Consider the following 21,909-nt stretch of genomic DNA (forward strand, 5'->3'; position numbering starts at 1 on the left):
ATGTAAAAAAAATTATTGTTTTATATATATGTTATGTTTCACCATAAAAAAACTTTTTTTTAAAGATATGTTGAAGTCCTAACCACTGGCATCTGTGAATGTGACCTTATTTGGAATTAGATGTGGTTATACTGAGTTATAGTGAGCCTTACTGCAATATCAGTGTTTTCCTTATATGAAGAGAACAGACACATATAGACACACAGGGGAGAATGCCATATAAAGATGGAGGCAGAGATTGGAGTGATGCATCTATAAGCCAAGGAACTCCAAGGACTGCTGGAAAACTTCAGAGCTGGAAAAGACAAAGAAGAGTCCTCCCCTACAGGTCTCAGAGGGAGCACGCCCCTGCCAACGTCTTGATTTTGGACTTCCAGCCTCCAGAATTATCAGAGGGTAAAGTTACATTATTTAAAGCCATCTAATTTGTGGTACTTCATTATGGTAGCTCTAGGAAGCTAGTGCAGTATTCCCCATTTGATTGCAAGAAAGTGTTTGTAACAAACTGAATATGCCCATGTTAAAATTAAGTTATTTTTGGAGAATAACCGAGTCCCTTCTTTTTGCATAAACATGTTCACTGAATGAAATGGCCATGGAAGATCATCAGAGATATAATTTCTAGAATTTATAAGTGCTGCTAAGACAAAGCCAAATTATACAGTAGTAAAGTTGCTACAAGAAAGAAATGTATGTAATGGAGATTTTTGAATTAAAAAAATTTTAATACTCAGAGACAACTAACGTAAATGATCCATGATACTAAACTTTCGTACCTAAAGTTAAAATCCTGACTCATATATCACAAGCATTCTTACGATATCATAAAAGTTTGTAAACATTTTTAATGGATGCAAAAAAACTTCATCATGTCTATACCATTATTAACTTAGATATTTCTATAATGTTTAGATTGTTGCCAGTTTTTCACTATTTATAAATAAATACTACTTCATCTTTATATACAAAAAAAAAATTAACTCAAAATGTATCAAAGACTAAATATAAGAACCAGTACCATAAAAGTCCTGGAAGAAAATGTAGGCCAACATCTTCAAACTCTAGTGACAGATACCCAGATCCATCAATTTTAACATTTTGCCATGTTTGCTATATCATTGTACCAACCATCTATCTATCTGTCCATCTGTCTGTCTATTATCCATCCATTATTTGAACACTTGAATGTAGGTTGCATGCATCATGCTCCTTGAACACTTAATACTCCCATGTACACTTCCTAAGAACAAAGATATTCATTTATGTAACCATTTTAAGTGCAGTTATTGAATTTGAGAAATTTAACATGGATATAAATCTTAGTCTTTATTCCAATTTTTCATAAGTCCCATAAATATTCCTTTAAGCCTTTTCTTCTTCTTTGCTGGATTCTACCCAGTTTTATGTATTGCATTTAATTGTCATTGTCTCTTTAGTTACTCTTCTTTGCTTTTTCAATTGTGAGAACATACATACAACATAAGCTTTTCTATCTCAGTTACGACCAAGTGTACCATTCTGTGGGACTACTCATATTTACAATGTTGTGGCACGGCACCCTTACCACCAAACTTTCATATTTCCCCAAAGAGAAATTCAATCTCTCTATTATGCATTGACTACCCATACCCCCTGCTCCCTGTCCCTTATAACCTGTTCTCTCTGTCTCTAATGAGTTTGCATGTCTTCTACGTTCTTTGTATTTACTATGGGGCTTAAATTTAATATTCCAAATCTATAATGATCTTGTTTGCTTTGATACCAACTTAAATTCAACACTGTATACAAACTACATTCCTATAGCCCTTCTTCCCCCCACCTCTATATAGCTCGTCACTAATTACATATTATACATTATGAATCAAAATTATTGATTTAGCATTAGTATTTTATGCATTTGCCCTTTAGATTCTGGATGAAGTGGGAAGTGGAGTTACAAATAAAAAATGTCTCTCTTTCATTCTTGTGCTGGTCTGAATCTGTGGTGGACCCCAGAAAAGCCATGCCCTTTAATCCTCATTCAATATTGCTGGGTGGGAGCATTTTGATTGTTTCCATGAAGATGTGACCAACCCAAGTGTGGGTGGTAACTTTTGACTAGATGATTTCCATGGAGGTGTGTCTCCACCCACTGAAGGTGGAGTTGCTTACTGGAATCCTTTAAAACAGGAAACATTTTGGAGAGAGTCCCTTTTTTTGTAGAGCCACGTGAAAACCAGCAGACGCTGCCATGTTCGCCATGTGCCCTTTAAGCTGAGAGAGAAACGTTGAATGTCATTGGCCTTCTTGAACCAAGACATCTTTCCCTAGATGCCTTAAACTGGAGATTTCTATAGATTTGTTTTAATTGGGACATTTTCTCGGCCTTAAAACTGTAAACTAGCAGCTTATTAAATTCCCCTTGTTAAAAACCATTCCATTTCTGGTATATTGTATTCCATCAGCTAGCAAATGAGAACAGTTCTGAAAGACATTTTTGCTGGATATAGAATTATTGGCTGGCAATTTTTTTTAATTTCAGCACTTATGTCATCTCACTGCCTTCATACCTCCACGGTTTCTGATGAGGAATCAGTGCTTAATCTTACTAAGGCAGCCTTTCATGTGACATATTGGCTCTCTCTTGCAGCTTTCAGAATTCTCTCTTTACTTTTGGCATTCAACAATTTGATTATAATATGTCATGGCATGGGTTTATTTGGGCTTATCCTGTTTGGAGTTCATTGAGCATCTTGGATGTATATATTCATGTCTTTCATTAAATTTCAGTAGTTTTGTTATTTATTTGAATATTCTCTTTTCCCCTTTCTCTGTTTCTGGGTTTCCCACAATGCATATAGTGGTATGCTTGATAGTGTCCCAAAGGTTGCTCGGGCTGTGTTCACTTTTCTTCATTCTTCCTTCTTTCTATTCCATGGATGGTATGATTTAAATTGTCTTATCTTCAAGTTTGCTTATTCCTTCTTTTTTTCTTGATTATGTATTGTTTATGTATAGAAATACTACTGATTTGGAGATGTTGGTCTTGTACCATGCCACTTTGCTGAATTCATTTATTAGCTCTAGGAGCTTTTTTATGGATTTTTTTTTCAGAATTTTTTGTATATAAGTTCATGTAGTCTGCAAATATGTTTAGTTTTACTTCTTCCTTTCCAATTTGGATGTCTTTGATCTATTTTCCTTGCCTAATTCTTCTTGTAAGAATATCCAGTACAATTCTGAATATCAGTGGTAATAGAGGACAATCTTGTCTTGTTCCTAATCTTAGAGGGAAAGCTTTCAGTCTTCAGCCATTTAAGAAGAATATTAGCTGTGGGTTTTTCATATAGTTCCTCTATCATGTTGAGGCATTTCCTTCTAGTCTTAATGGTCTAAGTGTTTTTATCATGAAGGTGTGCTGTATTTTGTCAAATGCCTTTTCTGTATTAGTTGAGATGATCATTCTTTCTTCATTCTGTTAAGTGGTGTATTACAATAATTGATTTTCTTATGTTGCGTCAACTTTGTATATAAGAGAAAAATTCCACGTGATTGCGGTGTATAATTCTTTTAATTATAGTTGGACTCAGCTTGCTAGTATTTTTGTTAAGGATTTTTGCATCTAAAATCATAAGAGATACTGGTCTGTGATTTTCTTTTCCTATGGAATCATTACTGGCTTTGGTATGAGAATGAGTTTGGCCTCATTGAATTAGGGAGAGTTCCCTCCTTTTCAATTCCTTGGAAGAGTTTGAGCAGGATTGTTGTTAATTCTTGTTAGAATGTTTGGTAAATTTACCCTGTGAATCCATCTGGTCCTGGGCTTTCCTGCTTGGGAGGTATTTGATTATTGACTCGATCTTTTTACTAGTTATTCATTTGTTGATATCTTCTATTTCTTCTTGAGTCAGTGTAGGTAGTTTGCATGTTTCTAAGAACTTGTCTGTTTCATCTAGGCTATCTAATTTATTGGCAGACAGTTGTTCATATTATCCTCTTATATCCTTTTTTCCCCAGAAGGGTCAGTAGTAATAGTCTTCTTTTTATTTCTAATTTTAATTATTTGTATCCTCCTTGTTTGTTTGTATGTTTCAGTCTAGATAAAGTTTTGTCAATTTTATTGATCTTTTCAAAGAACCAACTTTCAATTTTGTTGATTCTTTCTGCTGTATTTTTGTTCTCTATTTCATTTACCTCTGCTCTAGTTTTTGTTATTTCCTTCCTTCAGCTTTCTTTGGGTTTAGTTTGCTCTTCTTTTCCCTAGTTCTTCCAGTTTTCTTTTAATTGAGAAATCTTCACACACGTACGTTCTATATGTGGTGTACAATCAATGGCTCACTATGTCATTACTTAGTTGTGTATTCATCACCATGATCATTTTTTAGAACATTTGCATCACTCCAGAAAAAGAAAGAAAAAACTCATACATACCATACACCTTACCCATTGACCACTAATGTTTCCATCTACTCAATTTATTTTACCCTTTGTACCCCCTATTCTTTATTTATCTGTATTTTTTTACTCATTTGTCCATACCCTGGATAAAAGGAGCACCAGACACAAGGTTTTCACACAGTCACATTGTAAACATTATATTTTTATACAACATTGTAAACATTTATATTTTTATATTTTTCAAGAACCTAGGCTACTGGAACACAGCTAAACAGTTTCAGGTACTTCCCTCTAGCCACCCCATTACACCATAAACTAAAAAGGGATATCTATATAATGCATTAAAAAAAACCCTTCAGGATAACCTCTCAACTCTGACATCTCTCAGTCACTGAAACTTTATTTTGTTTCATTTCTCTCTTCTCCCTTTTGGTCAAGAAGGTTTTCTCAATCTCTTGATGCCAGGTACTAGCTTATCCTGGGATTTCTGTCCCACACTGTCAGGGAGATATAAACCCCTGGGGGTCATGTCCCATGTAGGAGGGAGGGCAGTGAGTTCATTTGCTGAGTTGGCTTAGAGAGAGAGGCCACATCTGAGCAATAAAAGAGGTTCTCTGGGGGTGACACTTAGGTCTAATTTTAAATTTAGCCTATGCAAAAATAAGTTTTATAAGGGTGAACCCCAAGACTGCAGGCTTGGCCTATTGATTTGTTTGTCCTCGCTTTTAGCAAGTGTTCTAGTTTGCTGGCTGCCAGAATACAATATAGGAGAAACGGAATGGCTTATAAAAGGGGAATTTAATGAGTTGCTAGCTTACAGTTCTAAGGCTGAGAAAATGTCCCAATTAAGTCTACAGTAATGTCCAATATAAGGCATCCAGGGAAAGATACCTTGGTTCAAGAAGGCTGACAAAGTTCAGGGTTTCTCTCTCAAGTGAGAAGGCACATGGTGAACACAGTCAGGGCTTCTCTCTCAGCTGGAAGGGCACATGGCGAACACAGCATCATCTCCTACCTTTCTCTACTGGCTCCAGGTTTCATGAAGCTCCCTGGGAGATGTTTTCCTTCTTCATCTCCAAAGGTCACTGGCTCAAGGACTCTCTGCTTCATGGTGCTGCAGCATTCTCTGCTCTCTCTGAATCACTCTCATTCTCCAAAATGCTTCCTCTTTTATAGGACTCCAAAAACTTCTCAAGACCCACCCAAATGGGTGGAGACATGTCATCATGTAATCCAGTTTAACTACTCTTGATTAAATCACATCTCCAAGGAGATGATCTGATTACAGTTTCAAATACAGTATTGAATAGGGATTATTCTACCTTTATGAAATGGGATTTTGATTAAAATATGGCTTTTCTAGGGTCCATACATCCTTTCAAACCAGCACAGTGAGAATATAAAAAATTCTCCAAATTGGGAAGTTGAATATTTCCTCCTTTCTCCTCATTCTTCCAAGGTGACTTTGCAAATACTTCTTTATTCACTGCCCAAATCACTCAGATTTTTCAGGGCATCATGTTACCCTGGACAAACCATTCAACTAAACTGACCATACAAGTTAAATTAGTAAATGCACTACCCAAAATATAAATTTTGCACCAAATAAACATCTCTCCTTTTAGTCTCACACAGAAGTTGTAATTTTAAAATATGGATGATATCATCCTTTATCCAGTTTTCTGATGTACCTTAATCCTATCCAAATCAGCTTCATTCATATCTCTACTCAATATCTGATCACTTTTTCACCTATTTAAAGAGTTCCTGTATGGGGTACTGTTCACTTTCATAGCTTAAGAGCTCTAACTCCAAGTCTCAGGTGCCACATAAAAACCTGAAGTTTCGGGAAAGACCATGTTATATATAAACAGTTCATTATCTCAGAATTTAGAATTAATAGTTACATCTCATGAATATATGTGACTGCCACAAGAATTTACAATCTAGGACCCTTTACAATAAGCCCCAACCTGATAACCCATGCTCTGGTTAGTTCACTGAGTTTTTATATTATAATTAGTCCATTTAATTAAGATGATAATATTTGTCTTTTCGTTTCTGACATTTCACTTCTACAGTTCTTAAGGTTCGTTCACCTAGTTGCATGCCTCACAACTTCATTCCTTCTTGCGACTGCTCTGTAGTTCATTGTATGTATACACCATAGCTACCCCTTCCATTCCTCAATCATTGTATTCTTAGGCCACCTCCATTCATCGTGGATCACTAACACTCCTATAAAACACCAGTATACAAATGTCCATTCCTGTCCCCACACTCAGTTCCTCCAGTTATATACTGAGCAACAGGAGTTCAGAATCATATGGCCAACCCATCCCTAGCCTCCTGTGGAACCACCACACTACCCTCCAAGGGACTGCACCTCTCATTTCCCTACTGACAGTGAATAGGTGCATCTCTTTCTCTGCATTTTCTCTAGCACTTGTTTCTCTCTGTTCTTTCTTTCTTTTTTTTTTTTTTTTTTTACATGGGCTGGGTTGGCATGGCAGGCAAGAACTCTGCCGCTGTGTATTACAAAGCCCTCTCTGTTTATTTTTAAGCAGTTTTATTCACACATCAAACAATCCAACTGAGTGTATAGACATGCCTTCACCACCATACTCTACTGAAGTCATTTCCTTTTCTTTCACAAAGAATCCATAGCCCTTTCCCAATCCCCCCGTCTGTTGATGTTTACTTTTGGCATAATGCTTTTGTTACATTTGGTGGAAGCATATTACAGTGTTACTATGGACTACAGACCCTACCTTACATTGATTGTACTTTTTCCCATATGTGTATATTTTCAATACCCTGCAACATTGACATTCATTTGTTCTCTCTCATGCAAAAACATTTGTTAATTTGTGTATTTAATCACCATCATTGTACACTCTAGGCATTTCTAAATTATACCATCTCAGTTTCATCCTCTATCTTTCCTTCTGGTTTCACACATTCCCCCAGCTCTTCTCCATTTATCATACTCACATTCAGCTTCATTCAGTGTACTTATATTATTGAGCTACAATAGGTAGTATTGTGCTATCCATTTCTGAATTTTTGCAATCAGTCCTGTTGCAGAATCTGTATTCCTTCAGCACCAATTGCCCAATCTCTTCCTTATTTCTATCTCCTGATAACCTGTGTTCTTAACTTCAATTCTCCAACTTCACTCATTTATGTTAGTTCGTATTAGTGAGACCATACAGTATTTGTCCTTTTATTTCTGGCTGATCTCACTCAGCATAATGTCCTTAAGGTCCATCTATGTTGTTACATGCTTCTTTATTTTGTCTTACAGCTGCATAATATTCCACCGTATATATTTACCATAGTTTGTTTAGCCACTCATCCTTTGATGGACATCTGGGCTATTTCCACTGCTTGGCAATTGTAAATAATGCTGCAATAAACTTGGTGTGCAAATGTCTATTTGTGTCCTTGCCCTCATGCCCTCTGAATAGATAACTAGCAATAAGATTGCTGGATCATATGGCAATTCTGTACTTAGCTTCCTGAGAAACCACCAAACTGCCTTCCAACATGATTGTACCATTTTCCATTCCCACCAGCAGTGGATAAATGTGCCTCTTTCTCCACATCCTCTCCAGCACTTGTCATTTTCTGTTTTTTTTTTTTTATAGTGGCCATTCTAGTTGTCAGATGATATCTCATTGTGGTTTTGATTTGCATTTCCCTAATAGCCAGTGAAGTTGAGCATCTTTTCATATATCTTTTAGCCATTTGTATTTTCTCTTCTGAAAAGTGTCTGTTCATGTCTTTTGCCAATTTTTAAAATTGGGCTGTTTGTCTTTTTGTTGTTGAGTTGAAGAATCTCATTATAAATTCTGGACACTAAACCCTTTTCTGGTATGTGGTTTCTAAACATTGTCTCACATTGCATAGGCTGCCTTTTTACTTTCTTGACAAAGTTCTTTGATGCACAAAAGTGTTTGATTTTGAGGAGTTCCCATTTATCTATTTACTTCTTCAGTGCTCATGCTTTGGGTGTAAGATCTAGGAAACTGCCTCCTATTATAAGGTATTTTTGTTTTTGTTTTTGTTTTTTGCATGGGCAGGCACCGGGAACCAAACCCGGGTCTCTTGCATGGCAGGCAAGAACTCTACCTGCCAAGCCACCATTGCACTGCCCCTATTATAAGTTTTATAAGATATTTTCCTACACTTTTTTTCTAAAGCTTTTATGATCATAGCTCTAATGTTTAAGTCTTTGATCCATTTTGAGTTAATTTTTGTATGGGGTGTGAGATATGGATCCTCTTTCATTCTTTTATATATGGATATCCAGTTCTCCAAGCACCATTTATTGAAGAGACTGCTCTGTCCCACATGGGTTGGCTTGACCACCTTAACAAAGATCAATTGTCCTTAGAGGAGAGGGTCTATATCTGAACACTCTATTCAATTCCATTGGTCAGTATATCTATCTTTATGCCAGTGTCATGCTATTTTGACCACTGCAGCTTCATAATACACTTTAAAGTCAGGTAGCGTGAGACCTCCGACTTCATTTTTCTTTCTCAGGATATTTTTAGCTGTTCAGGGCACCCTTCACTTCCAAATAATTTGGTTATTGGTTTTTGTATTTCTGCAAAGTAAGTTTTGGGGATTTCAATTTGTATTGTATTGAATCTATAAAGGAATTTGGGTAGAACTGACATCTTAATTTTATTTAGTCTTCCAATCCATGAACACAGTATGTCCTTCCATGATTTCTTTTAGCAATTTCTTGTAGTTTTCTTTGTATAGGTCTTTTGTATCCTCAGTTAAATTTATTCCTGAATATTTTATTCTTTTGGTTGTTATTGTAAATGGCTTTTTCCCTTGATTGCCTCCTCATATTGCTCATTACTAGTGTATAGAAATATTACTGATATTTGGGTGTTGATCTTTTACCCTGCCACTTTTCTGTACTCATTTATTAGCTCTAGTAGTTTTGCTGTGGATTTTTCACATTTAGTATCATATTATTTGCAAACAGTGAGAGTTTTACTTCTTCTTTTATAATTTGGATTTTTTAAATTTCTTTTTCTTGTGTAGTTGCTCTGGCTAGAACTTCCAGCACAATGTTGAATAACAATGGCAGCAGCAGGCATCCTTGTCTGGTTCCTGATCTTAGGGCAAAAGCTTTCAGTCTTTCTCCACTGAGGATAATATTAGCTGTGGGTTTTTCATATAGTCCCTTTTCATGTTGAGGAAGTTCTCTTCTATTCTTATCCTATGAAGTGTTTTCATCAAGAAAGGATGTCAAATTTTTTGAAATGCCTTTTCTGCATCAATTGATTTTTCTGATTTGATTTGTTGATGTGATGTATTACGTTAATTGATTTTCTTATGTAGAACTATCTTCGTGTACCTGGAATAAATCCCACTTGGTCATGGTGTATAATTCTTTTAATGTGCTGCTGGATTCAATCTGCAAGTATTTTGTTGAGGATTTATGCATCTACATTCACTTGAGTGCTTGGCCTGTAATTTTCTTTTCTTGTCTGACTTTGGTGTGAGGGTGCTGTTGGCTTCATGAATGAGTTAGGTAGCTTTCCCTCCTCTTCAATTTCTTTGAAGAGTCTGAGCAGGATTGGTGCTAGCTCCTTCTTGAATGTTTGGTAGAATTCACATGTGAAGCCATCTGGTCCTGAACTTTTATTTTTTGGGAGCTTTTTGATGACTGATTCAATCTCTTTATCTGTGATTGGTCTGTTTAGATTGTCTATTTTTTTCTTGAGCCAATGTTGGTTATTCATGCCTTTCTAGGAAGTTGTCCATTTCATCTAGACTGTCTAATTTATTAGCACATAGTTGCTCATAGTATCCTTTCATTTACCTCTTTTATTTCTACGGGGTCAGTGGTTATGTCTCCTCTTGCATTTCTGATTTTATTTGCATCCTCTTTTTCTTTTTGTCAACATAGCTAAGTTCTATCAATTTTAATGATTTTCTCAAAGAACCAACTTGTGGTTTTGTTGATTTTCTTGATTGCTTTCATGTTCTCAATTTCATTTATTTCTTCTCTAATCTTTCCGTTTGTTTGCTTTGGGGTCAATTTGCTGTTCTCTGTCTAGTTCATCCAAGTAAACCATTAATTCCTCGATTTTTGCTCTTTCTTCAATTTTTTTTTTTTTAACATGGGCAGGCACCAGGAATTGAACCTGGTTCTCTGGCATGGCAGGCAAGAACTCTGCCACTGAGCCAACATTGCCCTGCCAATACTTTTTTATTATCTGCTTAATATACTCTAAGATGTGTCCAGGCATTACAATAATTTATACAGGATTAAAGGATCTCTTTCTTAGTCTGGGCTCCCTGCATTTCTATTGTTCAAATGAACTAAATAGATAGGTTGAGTTAGATTATGTGCTACAGAAAATTTCATTTTTAGGCCTTTCTTCCATTGGTTGCAAAGTGTATGTGCGGTTTTAAAATATAGACACTTTCTTCCTTACCCCTGTGTTCTGAATTACTTTAACCAAAACCTGATCAGCTTCATTCATATCTCTAAATATCAGGATATATATATATAAAATAGTCTCTCAAAACCCAGAAATAATAATCACCATTCCAGACTTAATGTGTCTGCTCTACAAGCTTACAATCTAGGCCGCTGCTTTCTTATAAGAATTTTCTAAAGGGGACCATACCATTGTTGTCCTTTTGTTCCTGGCTTATTTTGCCTCACCGAATGTCCCACCTGTTCATTCACATCATTGTATGCCTCATGACTTTCTTCCTTTTTGTAGCAGTACAACCTTCTTTCATAAGTATACACCATCATTCACCAATCTACTTCTCAGTCAGCGCATCCTTCAGCCACCTGCTTTCATCAGGCATCATGTATACTGCCCAAAGTCAACAGTCCATCAACATTTTCAATTTTAGATAATTTCATTGTTCCCAAGAGACAGAAAACCAATGAACACACCTTCATCAAATAGGAAATCTAAACCTCTTCTTAACTCTTGTCCCTCCCCCATTATATACCTCTGCTGTTGCTGTGATACTGCTGAAGTTTTCCTTTTGAACATAGCCCATAGCATGCAATAGCAGTTTCCCCCCATACCCTCTTTGTACAAAAATCACATCCCATAAATTTTGAAATGTTGTATTTTCATTTTCATTTGCCTTAAGATCTTTACAGATTTCTCTTGTAATTTCTTCCTTGACCCACTGGTTGTTTAAGAGTGTGTTGTTTAGTTTCCATATATCTGTAATTTTTCTGGCTATCTATTTCTCCCTTCAGTGTTGTCAGTGTTTGCCTGATCTATTTTGGAACACTCTGGCTCAGCACATAAATATTTATGATTGTTATGTCTTCTTGTTGAAGTGTTCCTTTTATTAATACATAGTGTCCTTCTTTTAATTGTTTTATATTTGAAGTCTAATTTGCCATATATTAGTATATCTACACCTGCTCTTTTCTGATTGTTGCTGGCATGAAATATCTTTTCCCAATCTTTCATTTAAAACCTGTTCTTGTCCTTGGGTCTAAAAGGAGTCTCCTATAGGCAGCATATAGATGGGCCCTGTTTTTTTAAATTCATTCTGCTAGTCTATGTCTTTTGATTGGGGAGTTTAATCCATTAACATTTAGTGTTACTACTGTAAAGGCAGTACTTTCTTTGACCATTTTGTCTTCGATTTTATATATCATATCTGATTTTTTTCTCTTTTTACCTTTACTGATAGTCTTCATTTCTACAATCTTCTCCATACCTCTCTCTCCCACATTTTCCTATTTGCTTATAGTGCTCCCTTTAGTATTTCTTGCAGAGCCATTCTTCTGGTCACAAAATCTGTCTGTGATTGTTTGTCTGGAAATGTTTTAATCTCACCCTCATTTTTGAAGGACAGTTTTGCTTGTTATGGTATTCTTGGTTGGCAGTTTCTCTCTCTCCCTCTCTCTCTCGCTCTCTCTCTTTTTTTTTTTAGCATGGGCAGGCACTGGCATTGCCCAGTTTTCATTACCCAAATTGAAGGCAGTTTTTCTCTTTAAAAATCTTAAATATATTATACCACTACCTTTTTGCCCCCATGGTTTCTGCTGAGAAATCCACATGTATTCTTATAGGGCTTCCCTTATATGTGATGGATTGCTTTTCTCTTGCTGCACTTCTTGGATCTGTAATTTTATGTCTTTCATAAGAGATGGGAAATTTTCAGTGATTATTTCCTCCATTATATTTTCTCCTTCTTTCCCTTCTTTTCTCCTCCTGGGACATCTGCAGCATGTATATCTATGTGTTTCATGTTGTCACTCAATTCCCTGAGAATCTGCTCACATTTTTCAATTCTGTTCCTTAAATTTTCTTTTGTGTGTTGGATTTCAGATGTTCAGTCCTCTAGTTCACTACTCCTTTTATTCTGCCTCTTCAAATCTATTGTTGTCAGTTTCCATTGGCTTTTTTTTTTTTATCATCTCTTCTAGTGTGCCTTTCATTCTCATAAGTTCTGTGATTTGTGTTTTCAAACTTTTGATTTCTTCTTTTTGTTCACACAATACCTTATTTATATCATCCCTCAACTCATTGATTTGATTCTTGATGAAATTTTCCATTTCTGTTAAAACATTCTGAATTAGTTGTTCAACTTCTGTATCTCATTTCAATTGTTGGTTTGTTCCTTTGACTGGGTCATATCTTCAATTTTCCTAGGATGACTCATTATTTTTTGCTGGTGTCTAGGTATTTGATTCCCTTAATTAGTTTATTCTGGAGGTTGTTTTCATTCTTTTACCTAGGATGTTCTTGCTGGATGGTCTTGTTCTCTCTCTGTTCTTTGACATTCAGTTCAACTTATTGTAGACCTCTAGCATAGGTCCTGTTTAACTGATCACAATTTTTCAGTTCTTGTTTTTCTATTTCTTGCCCTACCTATATGGAGCCTTTTATTAATTTTTTTTTTGAGGAGGAGCTCCTCAGATATTATAGACCCCAGTCAGATTTTCCCAGACGGGACTAGCCTCCTCTCAGGATGAAAGAATTACCTGCATTAGTTTTCTCTGAGGTTTAGACACAGAAGTTTGATAGACTTTCCTATGAAGCCTCTAGACTCTGTACTTTTCCTATCCTGCCCAGCATGTGTCACTTCTCTGCCCATGGCTTTCTACCAGCATAAAGTCCTGTTGTGCCTTTAATTTCAGCAGACTGTCCCTGCCAGGCAGTGAGGGAGGGGGTGTTGAGATACAGGTGAGGTTGTAGGTTGTCATTGCTTCAGTTTTCCAGTCTCTGGGGCCTGAATTCCTTGAGGGAGGGATTCCACTTGATCTGGCCCCCACCTTTCTCTTGGAGAAGGTACAGCCTTTAGGGAATTAACTCCTTTCACTTGTCTAGTTACTTACTCTCAGACGAGCTTAATTCTGCTTTGCCTAGGGTAGTGCTCAAGCCTGAGAAAGCTTTTATTTCTATCTAATTAGCTAGAAAAATCCTTTTCAGAGCAGGATCCTCCCAGAATAACTTTTGATCCTATTTGACCTATCTGATTCTATTTGAAATCTCTTAGCCACTGCAACTTAATTTTCTTCATTTCTCTTCCCCCTTTTGGTCAAGAAAGCATTGTTGATCCCATGATGCGAGAGCCAGATTCATCCTCAGGAGTCATATCCCATATTGCCAGAAATACATACATTCCTGGGAGTCAAGTCCCATGTAAAGGGAAGGCTAGTGGGTTTACTTGCAGAGTTTGGCTTAGAGAGAGTGGCTGCATCTAAGCAACAAAAGAGGTTCTCTGGGGCCGACTCAGGCATAATTATAAGTAGGTTTAACTTTGCATTACAAGAATAAATTTCATAAGGACAAGCCTCAAATTTGAGGGTTTGGCTTATTAAATTTGGAGTCCCTAATACTTGACACACTAACAGAAATTCCCCAGATGGGGAAGTTTAAAAGTTTTACATTTTTTCTCCAGTCTCTCAAGGGACTTTGCAAATACATTTTAATTTTCTGCCTCAAACACTCTGGAATGTATCAGAGTATTACAATAACCTGTACAGAATAACAAGGTCTCATTCTCTATCTAGATTCCATGTAATTAGGTCATTTAAATAACTGACCAGACAGGTTAAATCACATAGTGTACTACAGAAACTTTAAATTTTGGACAAGATAAATGTCTCTTCCTTTGATTTCACACAGTGGTTGAAGTTTTAAACTACAGACAATAGCACCCTTTACCTTGTATTCTTATTTACCTTAGACCTAACCAGATTAACTTCATTCATACTCTAATTGAAGTCTGATCTCTTTTTCAACTTCTTTAACAGTTATTTTATGGAGTAGTGCTAACTTTCAGAGCTGAAGAACTCCAACTCTGAGTCACAGGTATCACACAGATAACATAGTTCCAGGGAACTGCCGGGTTATACATAAAGAGCACAGCATCTCAGAATTTAGAAATAACTGTTCAAACTCAGGAGTAAATATCAATACTGTAAAAGCTTACATCTTGGAGCCTTTACAATGTGTTTTATTGAACATCTATAATCCTTAATAATCAATTGTACAATCTCTGCCCACTTTCTAACTCCTTATAACTTATGATCTTGAATTTAATTCTCAGAGTTTGCTCATTATAGTTAGTTTATATTAGTGAGGCTATACAATATTTGTCCTTTCATTTCTAGGATGATTTCTCTCATCAGAATGTCCTCAAGATTAATTCACCTTGTTGCATGCCTCACAACTTCATTCCTTTCTGCAGCCACACAATATTCCATCATATGTATACATCACTTTTCACTTATCCACTCATCAGTCACTGTATCCTTGGGCCACCTCCATCCATTGGCTATTGTGAATTATGTGTCATGCTTTTTATTCATTCTTCCAATCTCTGCCTTTTGACTGGAGAATTTAATCCATTTATAGTTAAAGTAAAACTACTGATCATGCAGGGCTTCCTTCTGTCATTTGTTATTTAGCCTTTGTATGTCTTATACCTTTTTGTTCCTCAATTCTTCTGTTAATGCCTACTTTTATACTTATTTACTTCTTTCTTTTTTTTTTTTAGTTGTTGTACCATACTAAATGTCATTTTTTCCCCACTTGGTTATATTTTTCATATATTTTCCTTGTGGTTCCATGGGGTCAAATTATTTATTTATTTATTTATTTTAATAATTTTTTTTAAATACCAAAACACCAAACAAATGCAAACATTCATAACTTTTGATCATACCATTCTACATATATAATCAGTAATTCACAATGTCATCACATAGTTGAATATTCATCATCATGATCATTTCTTGGAACATTTGCATCTATTCAGAAAAAGAAATAAAAAGAAAACAGAAAAAAATCCATACATACCTTACCCCCCACCCCTCCCCCTCACTGATCACCAGCATTTCACTGTAAATTTATTTTAACATTTGTTCCTCCATGGGGTTAAATTTAATGTCATAAATATATAGCAATATATAACAATTATGTTTGATTTAATGACAGTTTGACTTCTGTAGCATATACATATACTTTTCCTATACCCCTCTGTCCCCCCTCCATTTTTTACTTCCTACCACTTATAGATTTGTACGCTGTATGTCCCAAACCATATATATTTAATTACTTTTTATTTATCATTATTTTACATTTTAGTGCCCATAGGAAGTAAGAAGTTGAGTTAAACATCAAACAATAAGATACAATACAATAATATTTATAATTACCCAGATGGTTACCTTTATTGCAGGTCTTTCTTTCTTTACGCTGCTTTAAACCACTGTCTGATGTCCTTTCCTTTCAATCTGAAAAATTCCCTTTAGCCTTGCTTGTAGTGAAATTCTAGTGCTGATGAACTCCCTCAGCTTTTTTATCTGAGAATGTATTGATCTCTGCCTATTTTTTAAATAAAGTCTTGCTGGATGTAAATTTCTTGGTCAACAGTTTGTTTGTTTTTTAATTTTTTTTTTAGCACTTTAGGTATTTCAACCCACTGTCTTCTTGCCCCCATGGTTTCTGATGAGAAATTGGCACTCAGTCCTATTGGGATTGCCCTGTACATAACATATTGCTTTTCTCCTGCAGCTTTCAGAACACTTTCCTTGTCCTTTTCATTCAATAGTATGAACAATATATTACTAGGTATATTTTTCTTCATGTTTATCCCATTGGTATTCTCTGGGCTTCTTAGATGTACATATTCACATCTTTTGCTACATTTGGGAAGTTCTCTATTATTGTTTCTTTGAATATTCTTTTTGCCCCTTTCTTTCTTTCTTCTCCTTCTAGGACTTGCATAATGCATATGCTGATATGCTTGATTGTGTCCCAGAGGGGTCAGGGCCCCCCCCCTTTTGTTCTTTTTACTTTTACAATTATTTTTTCTTTCTACTCTTTAGTCTAATTCATTTCAATTGTCTTATCTTTGAGTTTGCCTATTCTTTCTTCTGCTAGCTCCAATCTGCTCTTGAAACCCTCCTGGGAATTTTTCATTTCAGTTATTGTGGTCTGCAACTATAGTAGTTCTGTTTAGTCCCTGTTTTGGTTTGCTTAAGTTGCCAGAATGTAATATGTTAGAAATGGATTGGCTTTTATAAAGGGGATTTATTAGGTCACAGATGTACAGTTCTAAGGCCATGAAAATGTCTGAATTTAAGGCATCAAGAAAGGTCGCTGGTATCTGGAATGCCTCTGTCAACTGGGAAGACACGTGGCCCTTGCTCCTGGTTCATTGTTTTCAACTTCTGATTCCAGTGGCTTTCTCTCTATGTCCTGCAGGTCTTCTCTTAGTGTCTCCCGGCATCTGTCTCTCTAAGTATCTGTGGGTCCTCTCTTAGCTTCTCTAGGACAAACTCTGGATTTCATCTCTTAACTTCTCTTGGCTCTCTCCAAGTTCTAGGTTCTTCAGGTCTATGGATCCTTCCTTAATATCTTTTGGGGACTTTCCATCTGAGCTTTCTCTAAAATGTCTTCCTTTAAAGAACTCTCATAAACAGATTAAGACCCACCTTGAATGGGCAGGGTCATATCTCCATGGAAACAACCTGATTAAGCATCCCACCTAGCAAGAGGTCTGTCCCCACAAGATAGGATGAGAAGAACATGGATTTTTCTGGGTACAAAACAGTTTCAAACCAGCACAGTACCTTTTTAAAATGTCTATACTAACTACGATTCTCATATCGCTCATTCATTGTTTTCCTAATATCCTTTAGTTATTTCTCTGTATTATCCTTCATTTACTTGAGCAGTTTTAAGATGTTTTTTCAAGTCTTTGTTTGGTATATCCACAGGTGGCCTTTGTATTGATGTTTTCTGGATTTAATCTTCTTCCTTTGGATGGACCATCATTTCTTCTCTTATACTGTACATTTTAATATTTTAAAATGTTAACTCTGGGATTTATCTCCTGAGATGTCTTTTTCTTGATTTATAACCAGCTGATGAGAAGATGGAGATTTTTTTGAGCTTCAGCCTCCTATTAGGAAAGTGTGCCCAAAGCAAATGTGATGTGCAGCATCCTTTCTGGGCCTGTGACTTGTCCTGGGCTTGCGCTGGTTAGCTGTTTTGGATCTCCTCTATTTACAGCAGGTTAAATGTTTCCTTTACTTCTCAGGTGTTTAGCACCCTCTCCCAGGTGTCTTTTAAAGCAGACAAGTGTTTGCCCTAGACTCTATGACTTTATGGTTTCTTACACTCCTTTCATTGTCTCAAGCTGATTTTGCCTGGTGGGCAAATTCTTTTGGTGATCCCACCTCAGTATTTTCCAGGCAAAACAGGATCAGGGACCCATGGAAGGGGCACAGACAGGCTCCAAAGTGCCCTGGGGAGAGGATTGCGAAGGGCAACAGGAAATTTTTTCATGGCTCTCCAAATTTGAACTTTCTTGACTGGCCCAGCAAATGTAGCCCTTTAACTAACTGTCCCCCATAACCCAGAGGAAATGTAGCATCTTAGTTCTCCTCCATTGTGACCTTTGACCTGGGTGGGCTGGAGCAATGGCCTGCCTCAGAGCTGGGCCCCCAGCCATCCAAAGTTACTAATCAAAAATCGTGATCACTCCCCTACGTGGGACATGACTCCCAGGGGTGTAAACTTCCCTGCCAACGTGGGACAGAACTTCCAAGATGAGCTGGAACCTGGCATCAAGAGATTGAGAAAACCTTCTTGACCAAAAGGGGAAGGACAGAAATGAGAAAAAATAAAGTGTCAGTGGCTGAGAGATTTCAAACAGTTGAGAAGTTATCCCTGAGGTTATTCTTATGCATTATGTTATATTAGAGTGAAGGGAAGTACCTGAAACTGTAGAGCTGTGTTCCAGTTTCCTTGTTTCTTGAATATGATTGTATGACGATATAACATTTACAATGTGACTGTGTGATTGTGAAAATTTTGTGTCTGATGCCCCTCTTATCTAGGATATGGACAGATGAGTAAAAAATATGGATTAAAAAAATAAACAAATAATAGGGGGAACAAAGTTTAAAATATATTGGGTAGATGGAAATACTAGTAGTAGATGAGAGGGAGTGGTAAGGTGTATGGTATATATGAGTTTTTTCTTTTTATTTCTTTTTCTGGAGTGGTGCAAATGTTCTGTAAAATGATGATGGTGATGAATATACAACTATGTGATGATATTGTGAGCCATTGGTTGTATACCATGTATGGAATGTTTGTACGTTAAGAATGTTTGTGATTGTATGTTGCTTTATCAATAAAAATATTAAAAAAAAAAAAAAAGTAATGAAAACCGTGACCAGTAATGGGCAGCTGTGCCCACTCCTGATCTGCTGGGTTCCAGAACTTCAGGCAATCTCACTTCTTATTCTTTAAGAACATCCATGTCCCACCAGGGTCGCCAAATTTATACTATTCAAATGCAGGGTTCTCTGTCCAATGCACATAACATCCAACCTATGACTCTGGGGTTTCAAAATGGAGAAAGAGTTAATTATTACAGGAAGCAAGGTGAACAGATGGCATATCGACCTGAAATCTGTCTCCTGGAGTCTAAGGAGTTTAGGATTTTTATGGATTCAAACAAGGGGAGATGGAATTGTTACCGTTACAATGACAAGTATAAAACTACAATTTAAAACATGTAAAGGCATGGAGCTAAGCTAAAGTAACCATTACAATCACAAGTAAAAACAACTATAGTTTTATGTAAAGGGGTGGATTAAGATAGAACCAAGAGAAAACAATCATTACAATAGTAAGTATAAACACTGTAATCAGAGGTTAGTTTTGGGCTGACTCAAGTTCCTTCATTAATAAACATTAGTTGATTGTCTTTGTGATCATAAGACTCCAAAGTTGTAAAACAGGGTCAGCACATACAAGGGGGCCAGTCAGGAAGTTTTTACAATCACCAGATAAAGATTATATGGTTATACAATCATTATTAAAGGTCAAGGCCTCTGGGTTACAATTCAGTGGGTTTCAGCAATTTCAGGTATTTCTTTCGCCTATTCTACAATATACTTTTTAACTAAAGTTAAAAATCTCAATGTAATTACTTCTTAATTCTTAACTTCTCAGTTACAGCAGGATAGTAGACATACACGATAAATAAATAAATAGGCATTGCTATGAAAAACTTTATTTACTGATACTGACCTTTGAATTTCAAATAATTTTCATGTCACAAAATATTACTCTTTAAATTTTTTCCCAGTTATTTAAAAATTCAAAAACTGTTCTTAGACAATTCAAAAATAGGAGGCTGTCTGGATAAGGCCCCCTAGGTCTCAAGGTTCTGACCTTGGAGTTAGATGAAATCAGGATTTCAATGAATAAAGCATTCCACAGATACAGTGAAAGTGCTCAGCAGAGATGGACAATAAACTTTGTGCTATTTAAACATGATTTCTCTATATTCTTTCTCCTCTACCAAAGACAATAAATTTGCTACTTACTTGGATGCCTTAGGAAAATGATGCTGAGTCATTTTGTGGAAGCATTACTATAAGAAAAACAGGACTTGAAAAAATGCTCATGCAAATCCAGGCCTATAAATATTGAGTATTTGCTGTGCTAGTTCTTTCTGGAAAACAAAGAAATGAATAAGACATGTTTTTAATATGTCAGTAAAGAGGGAATGATAGGATTATAGACAGGATATTATAGGCTCACATAGGAGAGAGATTAATTCTGCTTATGGAAAACAACTTTGTGTTTATTGGGTAAACTGATAAGAAACAATCCAGTAGGGAGACTTTTTATACACAGTTATCATGGAAAACTAACATTGCTGGAGACATGTTCTGTAAGAATGTATTAAATTACTAGGCACTGAAGAAAAATTACTTTTGTGGAAATTACTAGTTTATTGTGTATTGGAGTGGCTAGAGGGGAGTACCTAAAACTGTTGAGCTGTGTTCCACTAGTCTTGATTCTTGAATACGATTGTGTAAAGGTTTAACTTTTATAACGTGACTGTATGATTGTGAAAACCTCATGTCTGATGCTCCTTTAATCCAGGATATGGACAGATGAGTAAAAATATATGTATTAAAAAAACACATAATAGGAGGGATAACGGGTAAAATAGAGTAGATGGAAATGCTAGTGGACAATGAGGGGGAGGGGTAAGAGTATGGTATGTATGAGTTTTTTTTCTTTTTTAAAATTTATTTTACTGGAGTGATGCAAATGTTCTAAAAAATGATCATGGTGAAGAATACACAACTGTGTGATGATATCATGAGCCATTGATTGTATACTTTGTATGGAATGTTGTGTGTGAAGATTTATCAGTAAAAATATATTAAAAAAACAAAAGACAAAAAAAAGAGCATGATACATATAACCTAGAGTCAAGTTTTCAGAAAATGGATTGATAGATTGACAGACATAGAGACAGATAGATGGATAGATAGATGGTGTCATGGTTAGGGACAGGTGTCAACTTGGCCAAGTTGTGGTACCTGTTCATCTGATTGGGCAAGCGCTGGCCTGTCTGTTGCAATGAGGACATTTCATAGGATTAGGTCATGATCACGTCAGCTACATCCACAGCTGATTCCATTTGTAATCAGCCAAAGGGGAGTGTCTTCTGCAATTAGTGATGCTAAATCCAATCATGGGAAGCCTTTTAAGGAGGACTCAGATGAGACAGGTTGCATTCCTGCTTTGGCTGGTGAGCCTCTCCTGTGGAGTTCATCCAGGCCATCCATCGGAGTCATCGGCTTCGCAGCCTGCCCTGTGGATTTTGGACTCTGCGATCCTACGGTCACGTGAGACACTTTCATAAATTTTATATTTGCAAGTGTTCCCTGTTGATTCTGTTTCTCTAGAGAACCCTAACTAATACAGATGGATTGAAGATAGTAGATTAAACAATATGACAAATGTAAAATGTTAAAATCGGTGGATCTGGGTATCTGGAGGGATAGGGATATGCTGGTATTCTCTGTATGTATTATTTTTGTAACTAACTGTACTATATGTTTGAAACTAGTCCTAAATAAGAGGTTCAAAAATTAAAAAGCAATAAAAAAATTAACTTGAAAAGAAAAAAAAGAAATTCATGACAGCATGGGCTAAAAGTGGCAACTTTTTTCAT

This window comes from Tamandua tetradactyla, chromosome 12 (genome assembly GCF_023851605.1).
Source record: "Tamandua tetradactyla isolate mTamTet1 chromosome 12, mTamTet1.pri, whole genome shotgun sequence".
Taxonomy (NCBI): Eukaryota; Metazoa; Chordata; class Mammalia; order Pilosa; family Myrmecophagidae; genus Tamandua; species Tamandua tetradactyla.